Source organism: Macaca thibetana, chromosome 5 (assembly GCF_024542745.1).
Source record: "Macaca thibetana thibetana isolate TM-01 chromosome 5, ASM2454274v1, whole genome shotgun sequence".
In the NCBI taxonomy this organism is placed as follows: Eukaryota; Metazoa; Chordata; class Mammalia; order Primates; family Cercopithecidae; genus Macaca; species Macaca thibetana.
Window position 1 is genome coordinate 432,018 of NC_065582.1, and position 20,485 is coordinate 452,502.

General features: G+C 44.6%; 1 long non-coding RNA gene across 1 annotated transcript; it reads right to left on the reverse strand.

Moving 5' to 3' along the window:
• Window positions 1-9,592: 9,592 nt before the first annotated feature.
• On the reverse strand, window positions 9,593-11,468 carry LOC126955474 (uncharacterized). Its single transcript, XR_007725940.1, has 3 exons — window positions 11,351-11,468; window positions 10,939-11,147; window positions 9,593-10,134 (listed from the first exon to the last, which is right to left on the reverse strand). It is a non-coding gene; the product is annotated as an uncharacterized LOC126955474 (long non-coding RNA).
• Window positions 11,469-20,485: the final 9,017 nt, after the last annotated feature.

Here is a 20,485-nt window from a genome sequence, read left to right on the forward strand (position 1 = left end):
CGACACACAGAGAGAGCTTCTTAGGGCTGCAGGAACAACATGCCATAAGTGTCAGTGATGAAACTGATGTTTCAGTGCCTCGAAACGTCAGGAAACGGTTCTCACAGTGTCCCAGCTACGGAAGCTCCAAGTCTGAATCAGGGTGTTGGCCGGGCTGTGTTCCCTCCGGAGGCCCCAGGGGAGAGTCCTTCCTGGTCTCCAGCTTCTGGTGGCTGCAAGTGTCGTGGTTCGTGACAGCAGCACTCCAGTCCCTGCCTGTGTCTTCACGTGCACTTCTCTGTGCATCTCTGTGTGTGTCAGATCTTTGTCTTTCTCTTACAAGGACACTTATTGGATTTAGGGACCACTTGGATAATCCAAGATAACCTCATTTCAAGACCCTTCATTTTATAACTTTGGCAAGACTTTTTTTTTTTTTTTCCCCCCATAAGGCCACAGTCACAGGTTCTGGGTGGACATATCATTGGAGGGGAGACAATTCAACTCACTTTATACACAAACACGTGTGTGTATCTATATCTCTGTATAATTGGCCACTGTGAAATCATTAATAAAAACGCTGCCCTTTTTTTTGAGATGGAGTCGCACTCTGTCGCCCAGGCTGGAGTGCAGGGGTGCGATCTCGGCTCACTGCAACCTCCACCTCCCGGGTTCAAGCGATTCTCCTGCCTCAGCCTCCCGAGTAGCTGGGACTACAGGTGCCCACCACCTCGCCCGGCTAATTTTTGTGTTTTTAGTAGAGATGGGGATTCACTGTGTTGGCCAGACTGGTCTTGATCTCTTGACCTGGTGATCCACCCGCCTCGGCCTCCCAAAGTGCTGGGATTACAGGCGTGAGCCACCACACCCAGACAAAACACTGCCCTTTCTATAGAAAAACTGGTCAAGCACTGGGCAGTTTACTAAAAAAGAAACAGTAAATAGATGAAAAATGAAACCTAGGTTCAAAAGCATGAATAATGAATCTTGATTTTAATGATAGTTTCATCAGTGTATACATATGTCCAAACTCATCAAATTGTACATTAAATATGTGCAGTTTTTCATATTGATTTTACCTCAACAAAGCTATTACAAATACAAATAACAAAAAACGCAAATAAAATGACAAGATACAAATACATTTAACTATCAAAATGATAGAGATTATAAAACAGTGCTGCTGGCTGGGTGTGGTGGCTCACACCTGTAATCCCCGCACTTTGGGAGGCTGATGTGGGTGGATCACCTGAGGTCAGGAGTTCAAGACCAGCCTGGCCAACATGGCGAAACACCGTCTCTACTAAAAATACAAAAGTTAGCCGGGATGGTGGTGCATGCCTGTGATCCCAGCTACTCGGGAGGCTGAGGCAGGAGAATCGCTTGAACTCAGGAGGCAGAAATTACAGTGAGCTGAGATCAGGCCACTGGACTCCAGCATGGGCAACAGAATGAGGCTCCATCTCAAAAACAATGACAAACAAAAACCGTGCTGTGGAGTGTGCATTGAGACAGGCATTTTCCAACACTGACTTTCTGGAAGCAGGGAGAAGAGACAGAAATTTCAGCAAAGGATAAAGTCTTTATCCTGCACCCATGTTTCCAGGAGTCTAGATAATTCGATACAGGGTAAAGTCACAGATTTATTTAATCATGTTAATTAGTTATGTAACATAGATAATATAATAAAATAACATTGTATGTTAATATATAATATACGTATATTATGCTAATACAGTAATCTATAACTGTATTATGTTACATATTTATATTGATTAATATATTGATATTTAAATTAACACATTTTAATATATTACTGTAATCATAATAGCGAAAGGACACATTGTACTACCAAATATTTTACAGTCATTCAAATTAAGGTTTCGAAGAACATAAAAAATTTTCCATATCAACTATTTTTTGTGGAAACATCATCTTTGTTTTGATTTATATATTAGACTTTAATTTTTTAATTTTTATATACTATCAATTGAAATAAAAATACAAAATTGGATATGTAGTATGATACCAATTTTGTAAAATCAATCCATATATATTTAAATGTATATCTATACAAAGACTAGAAACAAGCTATCAATATGTTACCAGCAATTATATGAGGGATTTTAATTTTCTTTATTATATACTGAATTTTCCAAATTATTTTTACAATAAAAATAATGTTCTAAAGGCCGGGCGCGGTGGCTCAAGCCTGTAATCCCAGCGCTTTGGGAGGCCGAGACGGGCGGATCACAAGGTCAGGAGATCGAGACCATCCTGGCTAACCCGGTGAAACCCCGTCTCTACTAAAAAATACAAAAAACTAGCCGGGCGAGGTGGCGAGCGCCTGTAGTCCCAGCTACTCCGGAGGCTGAGGCAGGAGAATGGCGTGAACCCGGGAGGCGGAGCTTGCAGTGAGCTGAAATCCGGCCACTGCACTCCAGCCTGGGTGACAGAGCGAGACTCCGTCTCAAAAAAAAATAAATAAATAAATAATGTTCTAAAAAGAAAATAACTATTTGGTTGTTCTGTACTATTGTGGAAAATGGGAAATACTACCTAAAACTATTTTACATTTCAGTGTTAGTTTATCTCTCAAAAATATTCTATATTTAATGTGATATGAATGAGGTCTGCCTTAATGTCAGAGGAATTTAATGAATAGAATTATGGATTTTGCATTTGTATGAGAGCACTAGATGTTTTCCAGCATATTTATTTATAGATGAGAAAAATGATCCACAAAGGGACCACCTTTCTGTAAAAATCACAAATCGTCAGAGGCTTCTCTATTGGGGTTCATGGAGAGCTGGCTGTATTGGTGGTTTATTACTATGTGACAAATCACCACAACTCAGTTGCTAAAAACAACACATATCTATTCTCTTACAGTTTCTATGGTCAGGAATCTGGGTGTGACTTACCTGGGTCCTCTGCTGCAGGGCCTCTCGCGAGGCCTCAGCTTAGGTGTTGACCCGGTCTCATGTGAAGTCTTGGTTGAGGAAACACCTGCTTCCCGTCTCACACAGCTGTTGGAAGGATTCAGTGACTTCTGGGCTGTTGGACTGAGGGCCCCACTTCCTAGCTGACTGTCAGCGGGAATTTTCTCCCAGTTCCTTGCCGTGTATGTCTGTGCAGCAAAGTATCGGGCTTCATCAATGCCAGCAAGAGAGGAAGTCTCCTGGCAAGATGGAAGCCACAATCTTGTGTATCCCAGTCACTGAGAGGACATCCCACTGCCGTTGATGGACTATATTAGACAGACACAAGCCGCTATGTCGGCCTGCACTCAAGGTGAGGGGATTGCACGAGGGCTTAGACACCAGGTGACCGGGATCATCGAGGGCCATCCTCGAGTCTGTCTACCACACTGGCTCTCCAACAGGCTTGCAAAATTATGGCCAGATGCTGTTTGTAACGTAACTATTGGTGAAATCAAACAGTGAAGTGGCAATCTTTAACTTTATATCTGTGTATGTATAAGCAGTGCCTAATACATAGGAGATGCCAATACACACTTGTTCAATTTTGTTATTCATTTAACAGATATACATCTTGTGCTAACTAGGTGTCAGATGGCTTTTGAGGTGATGGGGCTGTATTGGTTAACAAAACAAAGTCCTCGCCTTCATGCAACTTACAGTCTACTAAAGGGCGCTCATGTGACATCAACAAGGAAATGCACTTAGTCCTTCGTATCTGTGAGTTCTGCATCTGCTGATTCAACCAGCCACGAGTCAAAAATATTTGCAAAAAAAGCCCTTTAAATTGTATTGAACATGTACAATTTGTTTTCTTTTTATTTTTCTCTAAATGACACAGTATAACAACGATTTGCATAGCATTTACATTGTAGTATATGTTACCAGTAATCTAGAGATGATTTAAAGTATAGGGAGAACGTGCATAGGTTACGCTGAATACTACACCGTTGCATGTCAGGGACTTGAGTGCTAGGGACTCTGGTATCTGGGGGAGGTCCTGGAACCAATTGCTCATAAATACTGATGGATGACTGTATGTTGTATCTTGATGCAATGAATAAACAAAGCAGATAACAGTAACTGACAAGCGGTAGAAGGTGAGGGAAAATGAAGGGGTTGCTATTTACGTGTTTATATGGGATGATCAGGGCAGACCCCGAAGAGGGGATATTTAACAGAAACTGAAAGTACGGGAAGCAGTCCTGAGAACATGTAGACCAAGAGAGCTCGGTGTGGCCATGGGAAGGGACTGGTCAGATCTCGTGGCCCCTGGGGACTGGGTGACTATTAGCTGCTAGCCAAAAGCCGGCTGCCGCCCTGAAATCTACCACTGTCAGCCAGTAACCAAGCATGGCAGGGTATAAAGGCAGGCCTGCTACAAGAAGGTGAAGGACCCCTCTGCTGGGCAGCCTGGCTGGAGGGTTCTACTACCAGCCTTGCCAAAAGTTTCTCAGAATTGCACTGCATTTTAAGACTTTGCGTCCCCAGCCTCCTCCAGCCCCTTCTTGTTTTCCTCCACAGGCATTTCTCTCAAATAATCTCGAGTGTCAGATACCATTCCGGTGTTTGCTGCTCCAAGAACCCAAACATACACAATGTTCCAGCAGAGGCTGCACAAAAACAAAGGCCCTGAGGAGCCTGGCATTTTCCAGGAGCATCAGGGAGGCCAGTGCGGCATTTATGGAGAAGACAGAGGGAGAGTGGGAGATGAGGCCAGAAATGCACTTGAAGTCCTTGCGGAAGAAAAATAGTTGACTTGCTTATTATAAAACCCTTTTTGTTAAGGAGGAAATAAAAACTGTTAACCAACGGCATCTGTATCCATTACAGAATTTAACAGAAGGGCATCAAATAGCCGGTACCGTACAATCTTCCATTAGCAGCGTTCAGCACATCTGTCTAGGTAGTAAACCTAGGTAGCCCAGTTCTGGGCCATTAAAATTTTGATGTAACCCATTAACGAAACTTACGGCCTTAGTTCAAAGGGCTGTTGCCATTGTGTCTGTGAGAGCAGTACTGCAGAGTGCATTTTATGCAAATCTAATAGATTTTAATGAGTGATCCTGCTTAATAAGCTAGTTAGACCATTCGGGCATTTACTTGAGAGTGACCACAAATCCCTTTGTCTGAAACCATTTCACAGCGCTAACATTTAACTGAAACAGCACTTAACACAACGCCAGGCACACAGGGAGCACTGAGTGTTATGTTACTGATGACGGGGATGGAAAACAGGGGTCTTACCCAGTGTGTCAGTCCCGATGCTCCTGAGTGACCCAGACAAAAAAGGACTAGAATCTTTCTTTTCAGGAGTTTGTGTCTTAGATCCTTGTTTCACCACAAAGCATAAGCTTGACGTAGCCTGAACTTGACAGCACTTTCCACAGGGCACTTAAAAATACTTTTACCTCCCTTCTTTTACTTCCATAAACCATGACAGGTCTTTGCTCAGCCTCCGATAAGCCAAAGATTAGAAACTCCCTTTAAACTTCAGAAACAGAGCAACGCTCAGTCAGGCGGTAAAAGCTGCAGAAATTGGTCTTGAATATCATCACTGTGTATCAACTGAAATCAGATGAAGAGCTTCACAGTCACCCAAAGTTCTTTTTATACTAATCAGATGCTCTTCAAAGGTGTAATTACCATTTAAAAATGACTTTGGAGTGCAGGATGCACAATAGATTTTTAATGTCTTTTAATTTCTTTCGATGTTTCTCATATTTCATCAGCGTTTTCTTGTTTTACCAATGAGTCACAGGACTTTCAAGGACTCTTCCTCTCCCACAGTTAAAATGCTAAACAGAAGCTAAGCTCACATGAAAAACTTGTCTCAATGACCAGAGAAGGACTATACGAATTACAATTTGGATTTCAGGGATTATCAACTTGTCCGATACCCCGTTTGCCTCCACGTTGAGGAGAGAACTATTTCCAGCCCCAGAGTCAAGCTGCCTCATTGCACGGAAGAGGGGCTAAAATAAGAAGCCTGGTGAGGTGCTTATTGTCACAACTTGTAGTACAGCTGACACTTAGACTAAATCTGCCCTTGAAGCTCAACCTCTTTGCCCTACTCCTGTCGTGTGTCTTGGCATCTGGTATCATTTCAAAAGGGTAAGAATGGCATAGAGAAGGTTTCTTGTTGCTAAACATGGAGTAGGAATATTTTAGTGAAGTGTCAAGTTTTGTGGCCAAAGTAAAAACAAGTGTGCACACTTGGAGTGAGCTGCCCGCAAAGCAGCACACTTGGTTCCGGGTGGGCAGCTGGCTGAGGTCTCCTGGTCTGGAGGACAGATCCTGGCTTTTACATCTTCCATGTCTTGCTATTTCTCTTTGGATGAGGCACAAATGTCTGAAGATGTCCTCCAGGCCCAAGAGGACCTGCTGCTATTCTATCCAGTCTTGTCTTTCGTGAGCCACTGTGCTTCAGCCACGCTACTTTTCCTTCCACTCGTCTTTCCTTTTTGCCAGGTACAAGGCCTTTGCACGTTCTAAACCCTCTAACCCAGAACACTGTTTCTTCTATTTATCTCAATCACCCCAACCCCTTCTTTACATTCTATTTCAAGCTACCCAGGAAAGCTCTCCCTGCCCTCTGCCCAGCCCGGGGCCTGCTGTTGTGGGTCCTCACAGCACCAAGGGCCTCCCCTCACTGTACGCATGGGTTGTGTGGTTCTATTTGTGCATGCAAATGTTTGATTCAGGTCTACACCCTCCAGCCCCCTTACAGAATATGCTCCTAAGGGCAGGTATGGGGTCTGGTTTTGCCCACCCCTGCATCTGCATAACATAGCACCGTGCCCGGCACAGAGGAAGGAGAAAGTGCTCCATGAGCATCTGCTGACCCAATGCCTGACCCGGTTCTCTAGAAGGGTTGCTTGTGCTCTCGTTGCACAGACGTGCTGCAGGAGTCTCGGCTGTTCTCCAGAATTCTGGCTCTCCATCTCGAAATGATTCTGTGAGTGGACCAGAGTCAGGAGCCCTGCCGTCCTTCCATACCTCTGCAGTTAATGAGTTTTCAGGCACAGGGAAACCATTTAATGTCTCTATGTCTTCTCACATGTAAAATTGGATTTTTAATATCAGCTTTATTTACCTTGCCGAATTATTCTTCTATAACAAGAACATTAAGAGCCTGGCTTATATTAGTTTGAGCGAGACATTGTTGGTGTGAAAAGGATTGGTTATGGGCAGTTTCTTACTTCCACACACAGCGGATTCCTACACCTGTGTTTCAAAGTTGAATAACAAACAATAATGAGGGAGACATTTCCAGAGAACTAAAAATATATTCTAAAATTCCCAATAGTGGTTAATTATGTGCTGCCTCCCTCAGATTCAGACACCCATGAGACAGGTGAGAACTTCCAATGCACACAGCACAGGTGGCCACCAGCCATCCTGGGGATGGGAAAGGTGACCCGGGCACCTCCTCTTCCCGGCCTGACCACTCCTCTGCCCACTGCTGCAGCAGCCACAGCATTTCCACATCTTTAGGAAGCTTTGGGTGGCTGGAAACAGATATCCAGATATCGGGAAAAACAGTTCTGTCTTCTTGCCATCTGTGGTAGATTGCAAGTGTGACCCCAAATCTTTAGTCTTTCTTTTTTCTCCAGCCTTTGCCATGTAGTTTTACAGAGGTCTCCCAGTTTGACACTGGGCTTAGCGCTGTGAATTAGTCAAGGTTCTCCAGAAGAATAGAAACAATAGGATACGTGTGTATATATATAAAATAATGTTGTTCATAATATTATTTTTATTTCTTTATTTCTTTGAGACAGAGTCTTGCTCTGTCACCAGGCTGGAGTGCAGTGGCGTGATCTCGGCTCACTGCAACCTCTGCCTCCTGGGTTCAAGCAATTATCCTGCCTCAGCCTCCCAAGTAGCTGTGACTACAGGTGCATGCCACCATGCCCAGCTAATTTTTTTATATTTTTAGTGGAGATGGGGTTTCACCATGTTGGCCAGGATGGTCTCAATTTCTTGTCCTTGTAATCTGCCAGCCTCGGCCTCCCAAAGTGCTGGGACTACAGGTGTAAGCCACTGCGCATGGCCCATAATATTATTTTATAAATATATACTATAAGAAATTGGCTCACGTGATTATGAAAACAGAAGTCTCATGATATGCATTTGCAAACTGCAGACCTAGGAAAACTGATGGACTAATTCTAGTCCAAATGCTAGTGGGCTTCCAAGAGAAATTCTGATGTTTCCGTTCAGGTCCACAGGCAGAAACACAAAACACAAAACCCAATGCCCCGGTTCACAGCGGTCAAGCAGAAAGAGTTCCCTCTGACTTGCTCTGTTCAGGCCTCCAGCTGACTGGCTGAGGCCCACCCACATCAGTGGGACAAGCTGCTGTGCTCGGTCTGCCAACGTAAATGCTAATCTCATTTGGAATCACCCTCCAGACAGACCCAGAATAATGTTGAACCAAATTTCTGGGCACCCTGTGGCCCAGTCAAGTTGACACATACAATTCACCATCCCACCATGAGATTTGCTGTTGCCAGTGGAATGTTCGCAGATGAGATGCCAGCAGAGCCTTGAAAGACTCTAGACCCATCAGGCCACCCAGGTAGTCACTCAGGAATGCACGTTGATGGAGGATGCTTTCCTGGCCACTGTGGCAGGCGAAGGGAGTGTGGTGTCCCCTGTACTGTCCTTTGCAGGAGGTGACACACGCCGTTTCCACTCGTGATTCCTGCCCGACTTGCATGAACAGTCTGCACAAGGTGGGGTGTTCCAGCCAACTCCTACAGATCTTGTCATTGCTGATTTGACATTCACTAATCATAGGGCCAAACTAACGGCCAAAGGTGTCTCCATCACCCTTCAGTCCCGCTTTCGAGGTAGCATAAAGATCATAGCACAAGCCCTCCAGCCACAGACAAATCTGTGATTTGTTTCATGCCGAATAAGGGCTCTCCCTACTTTGTGACTTCTCCCCTCTGTGGTCATGGAGGCTTCGGTCCATGCTTCCTGTACTCCTGCCTCCCGCCCCATCCTGGTGCTGCCTGGGCAGCCCTGTGTGGCATGCCAGTGCTCCTTTTTCTTGGGAGCTGTAAGAAACAAGCTCTATTTCAAAGGCAGTTGTTCCTGTCTGTGTCTATCACTTTACCATACCCGAATTAAACAAATCCTGAATTCAAATCGTTAAACATGGGGAATGCAAGTGTATTATGTGAGTAGAAGGAGTGGAATATCTGTGGACAGCCCTAATAACTCAGACCCTTGGTTCCCACAGTGTTCTGGGCATGCCAGCTGATCTTTGCTGACACTGACCTCCGTGCATGGCATTTGCTGCCATCCCTGGCATGACAGGAGGTTATGGTTGTTGAGTGCAGTAATTCCTTAACCACTTTGCTATCCTGCCTTTTTATTGTCAATAAACACTATAACATATGCTAAATTTGAGCATTCTGTGAAATGAGAAAGGGGGTATGATATTGTTTCTAAGGTGGAAACCAAGACAGCGAGACCTTACTGCACCATTCTGTGGCTTCCCAGCACCAGGTTAGTCTGATGATCCAGGTCTCACACTGGCACCTTCAGGAAACCATGGTGCCACGAAGTTAAAATCTTATTTGAATCCAAATAAAGGACATATTCAGACTCCTAGTGGCTCATGACCTGAAGTCTAAGGTTTATTCGGAATTAGTGGAGAGAGCACTGGTAAATATATATGCTTTTTTAAAATGAAGGGTCCAAAAATAGGACATTTCCCTAAGCATTAAGTCAGACTGAGAAATTTGTACCACTGATTTGGAGCCTGGGGGGAACTAGGCAAAAACTTCACGAGCTTATTCCGGGACCCCCACCTGAGTAGAGGCCTCAAAGCCCTAAGGACACAAAATTTCACTGGCGGCTTGTGGCCAATAACAGAAAAGGCAGAATCATGAGCAAGCCGGCTGTCTGCCCACCCAAGAGAGTTCTCACAAACGCCTGGCGACGCTCCCCGCCTGTGTACTCCCTCTTTCAGCCTGGATGGCTTTCCGCATTCACAGTGTGCATCCTCGTGACATTAAAGACATTATCCCACGGCGCTTACTCTGAGCAAAGCTTCCTCTTTTCAGCTCCCACAGCTTGGCTGATGCCGCTCAAGAGTCCCCCACAGTCCTGGCATCTGGTTTCCTTGTGGGAGGCACCTGCCCTGCTGAAAGACAGGAGGCTGGGGAAAGAACAGTTAGAACAGGATCCCCGGGGCTCTGATGCTTAAGGGAAAGCAACGTGGCCTTGGCTGGGGATCTGCTCACAAGAGGCTTAAACAGAGGCCCCGTTGCTGCCTACGAGAAGTTTGGACGAGCTGTGATGAGGCAATTGAAAGAAAACCTTCCGAACACAGTGCAAATCCATTTCATAAACAAAAGAAGCCTTTTGTATGCTCTCTGTGCCCCTACACAGTACACTCAGTACACAACTACATGCTGTTCTGCGAGAAAATGAAACGACTAGAATTTTTAATATCATGTCTGAGATTTCCTGTGGGAGTTGGTGTACACTTTCTACTAAGTTCAAGGTGCAATTTTCCTCTAATTGTTTTCAGTAGTTCCTTCCATTGTTAGCAACTTTCAGAAAAATATCGTCAGATTGCTTTCCCTAGAGGGAATAGAAGAGAATAAAATCCCATGATTTAATCTTTAAAAAGTTGAGAAATGAAGTCAGAAACATCCAAATTTAATGCTGCCTTTTCTAGTTTATACATGTTACGTTAATATCTAAATGATGTCCAGAAGTATTTACTTGTCTCATATTTACAAAACTTCATCACAGATTTTAAGAAAATTGTTCTGGCTTTTGTTATTAATGTTCTCAGGAACACTTGACATGAAAGTTCTGGTTTCCTATAAAGCAGAGTTTCAAAATTTTTGGAGAAACTTAAAATAGGTCTACTAGGTTCTGGTGAGGTCAGAATATTCAGAGGATATAGCATGACGGATGAGGAGCGTGGCATTTTGTGCCTCAGAGCATTTACCATTGATTACAGGCCTTTAGGCTGGATTCTGACCTGGAGGTAGTGTCCACTGACTTCACGGCAGTCTCTCTTCTGCAAATAGCGGCAGTGCTTTGCCTCATCCTTATGGAAATGATATAGTGGGATCTGAAGACATGTGCTAGCCCCCTCAAAGTTCTAAACATTCCAAAAGCGTCGTTTACTCACTAGATCCTTAACAGATCTTCCTTCTAATATGGATTAAAAAAAATTTTTTTATATCACTCTTGCTTTCATGATTGGAAAAGGTGTTATTTAGAGAAATAAGGCAAATGGAAAACTTTAAGATTGACATTTGCCTAAGGTGCCTCAAACATTTCTAGAACATTAGATAGATTATCACTTGATCTGCTTTGTTTGAAAGCAAATTGGTTTCTAGAAGACCCACTTTGACTCTGATGGTGAGGCCTGCGGAGGTTTTCATCGCAGATGTTTACCCTGAGGAGAACCCCTGAACGCGGTGAGCAGATGAAAGGCAGCTCAAGGCTGAGCTCTTGGGACTCACCTCTGCCGTCGGCCACATTTTCCTCTGAGTTTATGAAAATGATGCACCCTTACCCTCAATGCTACAGTTCTTGAGTTAGGATTGTGAAAGTTGATTATCGAAATTGAGCCATTCTTGTCATACCCAACTAAATCAGAGAGGAGGGGTCTGAGCAAAGGGCACTCAGGGTACATAACGCCTCCCTAGAAATGCTGTTCTCTCCAAGTCCCGTGGCTGAAACTGCCTGTTATAACCAGAGACCACTTTTATCTGTAGCAGGTGAGATAACAACTGCAAACCAAGGACTAGTTTTGCCCACCACAGTCACCCACCAATCAGACCTTACCAGCCCCAAAACTTTGCTAATATCAAAGAACTTTCTCACAGGACCACACGGAACAGTCCTCTTTTTTCACCTTCTCTTTGTTCTTCGGACCATCCTGTCTGCCTCTATATCATGAATTGTTTCTTCCCAAATATTAAATTTAGAGATTCATCTCTACATTTTTAATTTGCTTTAGAGAAGTTCAAGCAGGCACTTGCCAAACCCTGTGGTTTCTTTGTCACTGTGTGACTGGGTTCATTCCTCCTCCTTTTGTCTTCACTCAGAGCTTCCTTTGTCTGTAGCTTCCTTCTCGCTGACCCGCTCACTTTGGGTGGCTTCTCTTCTGTCGTGTCTTAAGAGGTAGCTGTGGCAAGTCTTTCTTAATTCACCAGGGAATAATGGCAGCCTCTCCAGGCCTTCTGTGTCAAGACCTCAGTCCTGGTGGCAGATAGTCTTGTTTTGCTTTCTTCTAGTCTTCAAATCCCACTCTGATTTTCAGGTTCTTTTGTTAAAGCCAGGCAGCAAGGATGGTGGAACGTGCATTGGGTGTATGGGTGGCAGGACAGCTGGTTTCTAGTCTTGGGTTGGAAAATACCAAGTGGTTTGGCTTTGGGAAAATGATTCCCCTTTTTGGGGTTAGGGATTATTTCCACTAAATTGTAATGAAGAGATTTCATATCAGTCAACAGAAGTGGTTCTGAGCATGACCACTAAGTGGGAGCGGGAGTCATAGGGCCTCAAAGCTTATCTCCTCCAGGGCAGTTTTGTGTCCACCCCAGGAAGCGAGTACTGTGCTAATGTATTTCCTGGTCTGGCTGCCGGTAGAAGTTGTGAGGGTGATTGCCAAATGAATTCTGTATATATAATCCAGATATCAACTGGAATTTCCTGTCTCTGTGATCTAGATGAGAGGCCTAACAAGCAGGCCACTTGCCGTAGGTGCCAAGTTTATGGTCTCTATCATTTTTTTATGTAGGCTGAACCTGGTCCACATGACGTCTGCCCAGATATACAATTCCACCTCTTCCTTGATTTCCACCTAAAATGTCACTCACCTGAGGAAAAGATCCACGGAGATTTGAAGCAGACATGTGACAGTACGCTTCAGAAAGGCACGTGCTCCTAGTAAATGTTAAATACTGAGATTCTTAAATGTTTCCTCATCCCCCAGTCTGTATTCTGTATCTCTGAGAGGGAACCTAATGAAAGGAGTTATTTTTCTCAATAAATGGAGTTCATAAAAAGGACTTTTGAAACTAGGCCTCATAAAACTTAGAAACTAGGCCTCATATAGAAAAAAATTAACACCAGGTGGCTCTGGATAGGGTCCCACCCTGCCTCGATAGGGTCCCACCCTGCCAATTCCAGGAAACAACCTCATGGGGTCCCACCCTGCCAATTCCGGGGGTCCCACCCTGCCTCGAAGTTCCCGGAATCAGCAACTCCAAGAAAAAAACCTCATAAGGTCCTGCTCTAACCAATTAGAACAAGACACCTTGCTCAGGCCATAGCTAGACCCAATTACCACGCACCTAAAGCTTTGTTTGAATTTCGCGCCTTAAGCTGTGTTTGAACTTGTGTTTGCCTATATAAACAACCTGTAACAAGCACTCGGGGTCCCAGGGCCAACTTAGAGCTTGGGACCCTAGCGCGCTAGTAATAAATAACTCTCTGCTGTGAATCTCATGTCGGTGATCCTTCGCGGCGACCCCTGCCCAGGAGGGAATCGACAGTTCGGTTCCAACACTTTGAGATCTTTCACAATATGATCTAATATAAGAATCATTTATTTTTGGAAACACATTTGTTTATTCATTCACAGTTACATTCATTCATTCTAGGCTTTTTTGGCTTGGCCTCTACAGAAGAAATGATAAAACCAATTCTGTGGGGAAAAGAAAGAGAGATCAGCCTGTTACTGTGTCTATATAGAAAGAAGTAGACATAAGAGACTCCATTTTGTTCTGTATTTGAGAGGCTGTTAATCTGTGACCCTACCCCCAACCTTGTCCTTGCAAGAGACGTGTGCTATGGTGACTCAAGGTTTAATGGATTTTGGGCTGTGCAGGATGCGTCTTTGTTAAACAAGTGCCTGAAGGCAGTTTGCTGGTTAAAAATCCTGCCGGTCCCTGGGCAATGGAACATCTAAACTCGATTGTATGCTCTGTTTACTGAGATAGGAGAAAACCGCCTTACGGCATAAGGTGGGACTTGCTGGCGGGACTTGCTGGCGCAATGCTGCTAAAAGGTTTGTGGAGATGTTTGCATATGCATATCAAGGCACAGCATTTTCCTTTGAACTTATTCATGTCACAGAGATCTTTACCCATATGTCTTACTGCTAATTTTCTCCCTAAAATGATCCTATTGTCCTGCCACTCGCTTATCTTTAAAATGGTAAAGATAATTATCAATAAATACTAAGGGAACTCAGAGACTGGTGCCAGCGTGGGTCCTCTGTATGCTGAGGGCTGGTCTCCTGGGCCCACTTTTTCTGTCTCTATACTTTGTCTCTGTGTCTCATTTCTTTTCTCAAGTCTCTCGTTCCACCTAAGGAGAAACGCCCACAGGTGTGGAGGGGCAGGCCACCCCTTCACAATTCAGTACTGCCCACCCCTCCCCCACCCCGCCAAACACACAAATTCCCCAAATAACAGAAGCCAAAGATTTCGGCATGTGAATTGTCCAGCTTTTAAAGTCAGCCATTTGGCCATCTGTGGCCCTTTGGTGATGTGTTACTTGTGTGTGAACTGCCACAGTTACTAGCGTGGTCCTTCTCCACAGAAGGCAGCTTTTCAGGGAAGTAGTAAAGCCAAACTGCATGAAGCAAATCCTGTGGCCGACAACAATTCGGCCAGGCTTTGCAAGATTTGCTCTAGTGATTCCAATAAACACAATTCAGACTTATCAACAGATGAAAGGAGAAAAGAAAGGAGCCTTTAAAGACAAAAAGAGGGCTTCTTTCTGCCAATGAAACATTTCTCATGTAGGATCACATCATCTGTAATATGGCTTGCAAATGTGTGGTTAAGATAATTTTTGGAACAGCCTAGACCAACCAGTTAAAGTGACTAGGGGTTAAACTCCAGGAGGCACAACTGAATATATATGTCTCTCTCTCTCTCTCTATATATATATATATCTTCACACCAATACACACAAAAACCTTTATCTCTTTGTTATTTCACAAACTCTAATAACACTAAGCTTCATAATATCTCTCTTAAAGACATAGGCGTTAAGAAGAAACTGCTTAGACAGATAGTGAGGGTATGGGGATCCTCAGTGGTTTTCCTTTTTAATGAAAAGCAGCCCGAAAATAATTTTCTAACAAAGATCACCCTGTAAGATTGAGCTGCAGACATAGACAAGGCAGCTGGAAGCTGGCAGGGGTGAAGGTCAGCAGGAAAAAGCTACCGGGACTAGGCATGTTCAACACGGCGGCTCCATCTCCCCTTCCCTTTGCCAGCCACGTGTACAGGAAGGAGCAGACAAGACGGCACGGGTCAAGTGGAAAGTCCATTTGCATAATAAGATGCGGTGGGGTGGCCAGCCTTACATGCTATGTAAACCTATGTTAGCTCTACGTAAATCAGACACCGCCTCCTCAAGCCTGCCTAAAAAGTCCTGCACACTCCTTGCCCCTGGTCTTCCCTTTGGGAAACCCCCTTTCTCTCTCCCTAGAGAGAGACTATTCTCCTTTCTCTTTCTTTTGCCTATTAAACCTCTGCTCCTAAACTCCTCCTGTGTGTCTGTGTTCTAAATCTTCGCCGCGCAAGATGATGAACCCTGGGTATTTACACCAGATAACTTTCCATATGATTTGTTGAGGCTTATATGCTGGGCACCTCTTCTGTAGAGGCCAAGCCAAGCTGACTACAAACAGTTGAATTTGTTGTAATTTTCTAGAAACTTAGTATAATTTCCTGTTGAAGTCCAACTGACATTTGGTAAGTGTTTCTCTGTGGATTGATTCACCCAGTAGACAGCAGGCAGAAGGCCTGGACGTAGCTTGGGAAGGCTCTGCTTGCAGCTGGTGTGCAATGCGAGGAAGGTTTTCCCCATGAGCCTCTTCACTGAGGGTCCATTTGAACAGGACGTTTCTCTCCCAGCCCATCTTCAGGGGGAATCTGCCGTTGGTGAGTGGAGACAAAGGGCAGGAGTTGGGGTCTCAGTACTGTACTGCCCCCCCTACGGTCATCTCTGGAGCCAAATTCCCAATACGCTTAAGGCTTCGTCTCATATCGCACGTCCCCCACCTACTGATCTTCCAGGTCTGTGAAGCGTCTAAACCGTTTTTCATTTCAGGGCTGTTTGTGCTGTTTCCTCATCAGAGAGGCCTTTCCTGCCCCTCTCTGTCCCATTTTCGTTTTTACATAGCGCCTTCATCAGTTTTTATTTATTATTTGTCTATTCAGCACTTTTTTTTTCTGTTGGTCCTGTTTTACTTTTCTATTAGAATATAAGCAATGAGAGGGCAAGGCTGGGTCAGGCTTATTTGCTATTATATTTGCAGTACTTATCTTGTAGGCAGTTAATGAATGTAAATAAATTACCTTCAATGCTATGAATTATAATAGTTGCATTTGCTTCTTCACACAATCGTCCCACGATTAACATAAGCTTGTATGTGTGTTGAGGTTCTTTTCTTCATCGCATTTCCCATAAGATGATTACCTGAGTCAATGTATTGCTTAGGGTTCACCAGAGAAACGCGTGTGTGGGAGGGTGAGACAGAGAGAGATTCTTCGAAGGAATTGGTTCACACGATTATGGAGACTGCAAGACCAGAAGCTGTAGGATAGATCAGCAGGCTGGAGACCCAGGGAAGGGCCCACGTTGCACTTTGGAAGGTTGCCTGCTGGCAGCATTCCCTCGCGATGGCGGGAGGTCAGTTTTTGTTCTATTCAAGCCTTCAACTGATTGGATGAGGCCCACCCACATTACAGAAAGCAATCAGCTTTACTCAAAGTCCACTGACTGAAGTATTAATCATATTCCAGAACACCCTCACAGAAATGGAATATAGAATAATATGTGACTAGAATAGTGTTTGACCACGTATCTGGGTGCCATGGCCTAGGCAATGACCACATAAAATGAGCCAGCACAGACAATCTGAAACTTCAATACAGACGGACTTGTCCTGAGGTCAGGACACATCATCACCCAGGTGGGGTGAGGGGCTTGCCATGTTTCCACAAGACCTGTGATTCTAAGCAATCCTTAAGTCTCTGAGATTCAGATGCCTTGTATCTATAACAGGCAGATTAGTCTAAATCCAGAGATCTCACATTGTAGCCCCCAGACCAGATCCAGCCCCTCCTGCTTATGTGTGGCAAAACAGGCTGAGAATGGTTTTTATGGATGTACATTTGGGATTAATTTGGTTCTAGGGAAGTAACTTTGAACTTCCAATAAGCAAAATGTTATCTCCTCCTCAAAGAATTCCATTTTTTCTCTTTCGTGGGCCTGTATTATCAAAACAAACAAAAACTAAATGATTATAGTTTGAATTTTGTCAAGAAAAACGTTGTGGAAATTTATCTCTTCTTTTATTAGCATCTACATAACAGCTTTGATTTTGTCTCTTGGCTCATGAAGCCTAAAACATTTCCAATCTGATCCTTTATAGAAAAAGTGTGCCAACCTTTAGTCCAAACGCTTCATGTTTTCAAGTCGTGACGTTCTGTGTGCTTAGGTTCTCATGGAATGTAACACGTTATAGGGATCAGCCATTTGGTGAGTCTCTGGTAAACCTTTTATTGAAACAGCAGCATCTTGGAGGAAATGGGCTTTGAGCGATTTGGGGAGGTAGAGTGGTGGGGGTTGGGGAAAGACTCCGCTGCAGACAAAGGGTCCTGCATGTCTGCCCCGATCCTGCACCTTCGGGCCCTCTGAACAATGAAGACAAGCCAGGGAGACCCCAGCGATGCTCTCAACTGCAGCTCAGGACAGTCTCCACTCTGCCTCAGACTTGCCCGGCTGCGTTCTGGCTTGTCTGGTGTTCAGCCACGGGCTCACCTGTCGCTTGCAGCGACACCCCTGTCTTTGGAGTTGGTGCTGGTCTTTGAATCATTTCTTTAGCTGTGACTCAGTGAAGCCTGACTGGATTCAGACCAGCATGAATAGTCCTACTGCCCCTAATTCTCCCTCGTAGCTGGGCCTGCTTCAAAGCCTCCAGCATTCAGCCCAGCAAACCACGATCCAGCCCAACACTCCTTCTGGACATGTGCGTCTCCAAGATGCCGCAGGCAGAGGAAGCCGAAAGGCTGAGTGAGCCTCCCATTTGAATGTCTGCTTTTTCTAGGGCAAGCTGTTCTTTTCCATACCTTGTTTATGAGATAGAGGAATGTGCCTGAATTCTACCGGGCACTGTGTTAGTGCTTCATGCAGATGGGCCAGGTTGCTTTCAGATTAATAGTTGCATTTCATACTCACAGAGCCATTTCACAGTTTGATACCAAGCACCCAGACAGACAATATTTGGAGTCAGTGAGTTTTTTGCAAATGTCTTAGAAGATAAATTAGCGACAGTGTGAGAGATCAATTTGCACTGTGCTTTAGTTTTCCATTGTAGGCTTTTACTAACCTGATCCCATTACGGCTTTGAATTAGGAAATAATTACGGCTTTGAATTAGGAAATAAGCCTGAGGCACAAATAGCTGTGAAAGCTTTGTTTGGTTGAGTGTTTTAGAATTTGAATACTTAACAAAAGTTTGCAAAATCCTGTGAAATTTCTTTACTTTTTCTTTTCTTTTCTTTTCTTTTTGCATTTCATTTACCTTGTCTTACTTGTTCTTTCTGTTCTCTTTAGTCTTATTTTCAAATGCAATTAAGACCACGTAGTTCTGTCATTGGCTGGAATTCCCAGGAACCAGTGACCCTACAATAGAGGTGTGTGTGCCCTTCCCAGGGGACCCAATGGGGGTCATGAGGCTCCCCTCTCCCCTTTCTCAACCAGCCCTGGAGTACGTTGGAAATAAAACAGCTAAGAATGTGGAGAAACTGCCGGCCTGAACCCAACCAGAGTGGAAAACATCCAAGGAAGGCTGGTGGCGCTGGGAAGTGAGCTGTCTCCTGGGGTTCTATAAAGCTGGAAGGACTGGAGCAGGAACCCAGCCCCACACATTCCAGCTCGTTTTGTCAACAGGAATGTGTTGCTGGAGGAAAGGCCTGAGGAGAATTTTGATTTTCTGCTACTCAAGTAGATTTGGAACATTGCCGTTCCTTTCCATTGTAAACAGTTTTTTCTTCCAGTGCTGATATTCGTTGAGATGGTTAACTCCTGTGTATTTAAAAAAGAAGGGGATAAATAAATTCAGATACTAAAAATATTACTTGCATTAATTTACATATATATTAATCAAAAATTCTGAAAGTGATTGTAACGCTTACTTCATGTATGGATTTAGCAATTTTTCTACGTGAATTGATCGGAAGCTGAGCTTAAATGACAGTCACTTCCTGAGCTTTGGTATCTCTTACTCCTTAGAGGACACTTGGTTTCTTGCCTTCAGTTCAGATTGATTCGTGCAAAGTTGAACTCTTTGTCTTCCCCATCAAGTGAGTCCCCACCCACTACTTTATTTTATTCAGTTATGCCATCGTTCTTTCAGTTACCTGGACTCAGAAACGGGAACTGCTTGTGATTTCTTTCTGTGCTCTGTCTTCCATGTCTCTGCATTTCCAAATCATGTGACTGTATCCCTAGTGCCCCACTGGTGTTTCCACCTCCATGACCTCACCCTCCACCCTTATTCCACTGGTGTTTCCATCTCCATCCCCCCACCCTCCACCCTTATTCCACTGGTGTTTCCATCTCCATCCCCCCACCCTCCACCCCTTATTCCACTGGTGTTTCCATTTCCATCCCCCCACCCTCCACCCTTATTCCACTGGTGTTTCCATCTCCATCCCCCCACCCTCCACCCTTATTCCACTGGTGTTTCCATCTCCATCCCCTCACCCTCCACCCTTATTCCACTGGTGTTTCCATCTCCATCCCCTCACCCTCCACCCTTATTCCACTGGTGTTTCCATCTCCATCCCCCCACCCTCCACCCTTATTCCACTGGTGTTTCCATCTCCATCCCCCCACCCTCCACCCCTATCCCACTGGTGTTTCTATCTCCATCCCCTCACCCTCCACCCTTATTCCACTGGTGTTTCCATCTCCATCCCCCCACCCTCCACCCCTATCCCACTGGTGTTTCTATCTCCATCCCCTCACCCTCCACCCTTATTCCACTGGTGTTTCCATCTCCATCCCCCCACCCTCCACCCCTTATTCCACTGGTGTTTCCATCTCCATCCCCCCACCCTCCACCCTTATTCCACTGGTGTTTCCATCTCCATCCCCCCACCCTCCACCCCTTATTCCACTGGTGTTTCCATCTCCATCCCCCCACCCTCCACCCTTATTCCACTGGTGTTTCCATCTCCATCCCCCCACCCTCCACCCTTATTCCACTGGTGTTTCCATCTCCATCCCCTCACCCTCCACCCTTATTCCACTGGTGTTTCCATCTCCATCCCCTCACCCTCCACCCTTATTCCTCACTGATTTCTATCCTTCCATGACTGCACGCTTTGGTGTTGCTTTTGGTGTTTCTCTCACATATTTTAAACATTGATCAACAAGCTTTTCTACACATTACACATTATTCTTCTCATTTTATAGATTAATCAACTGAGACACAAAGGAATTGATGGGCTT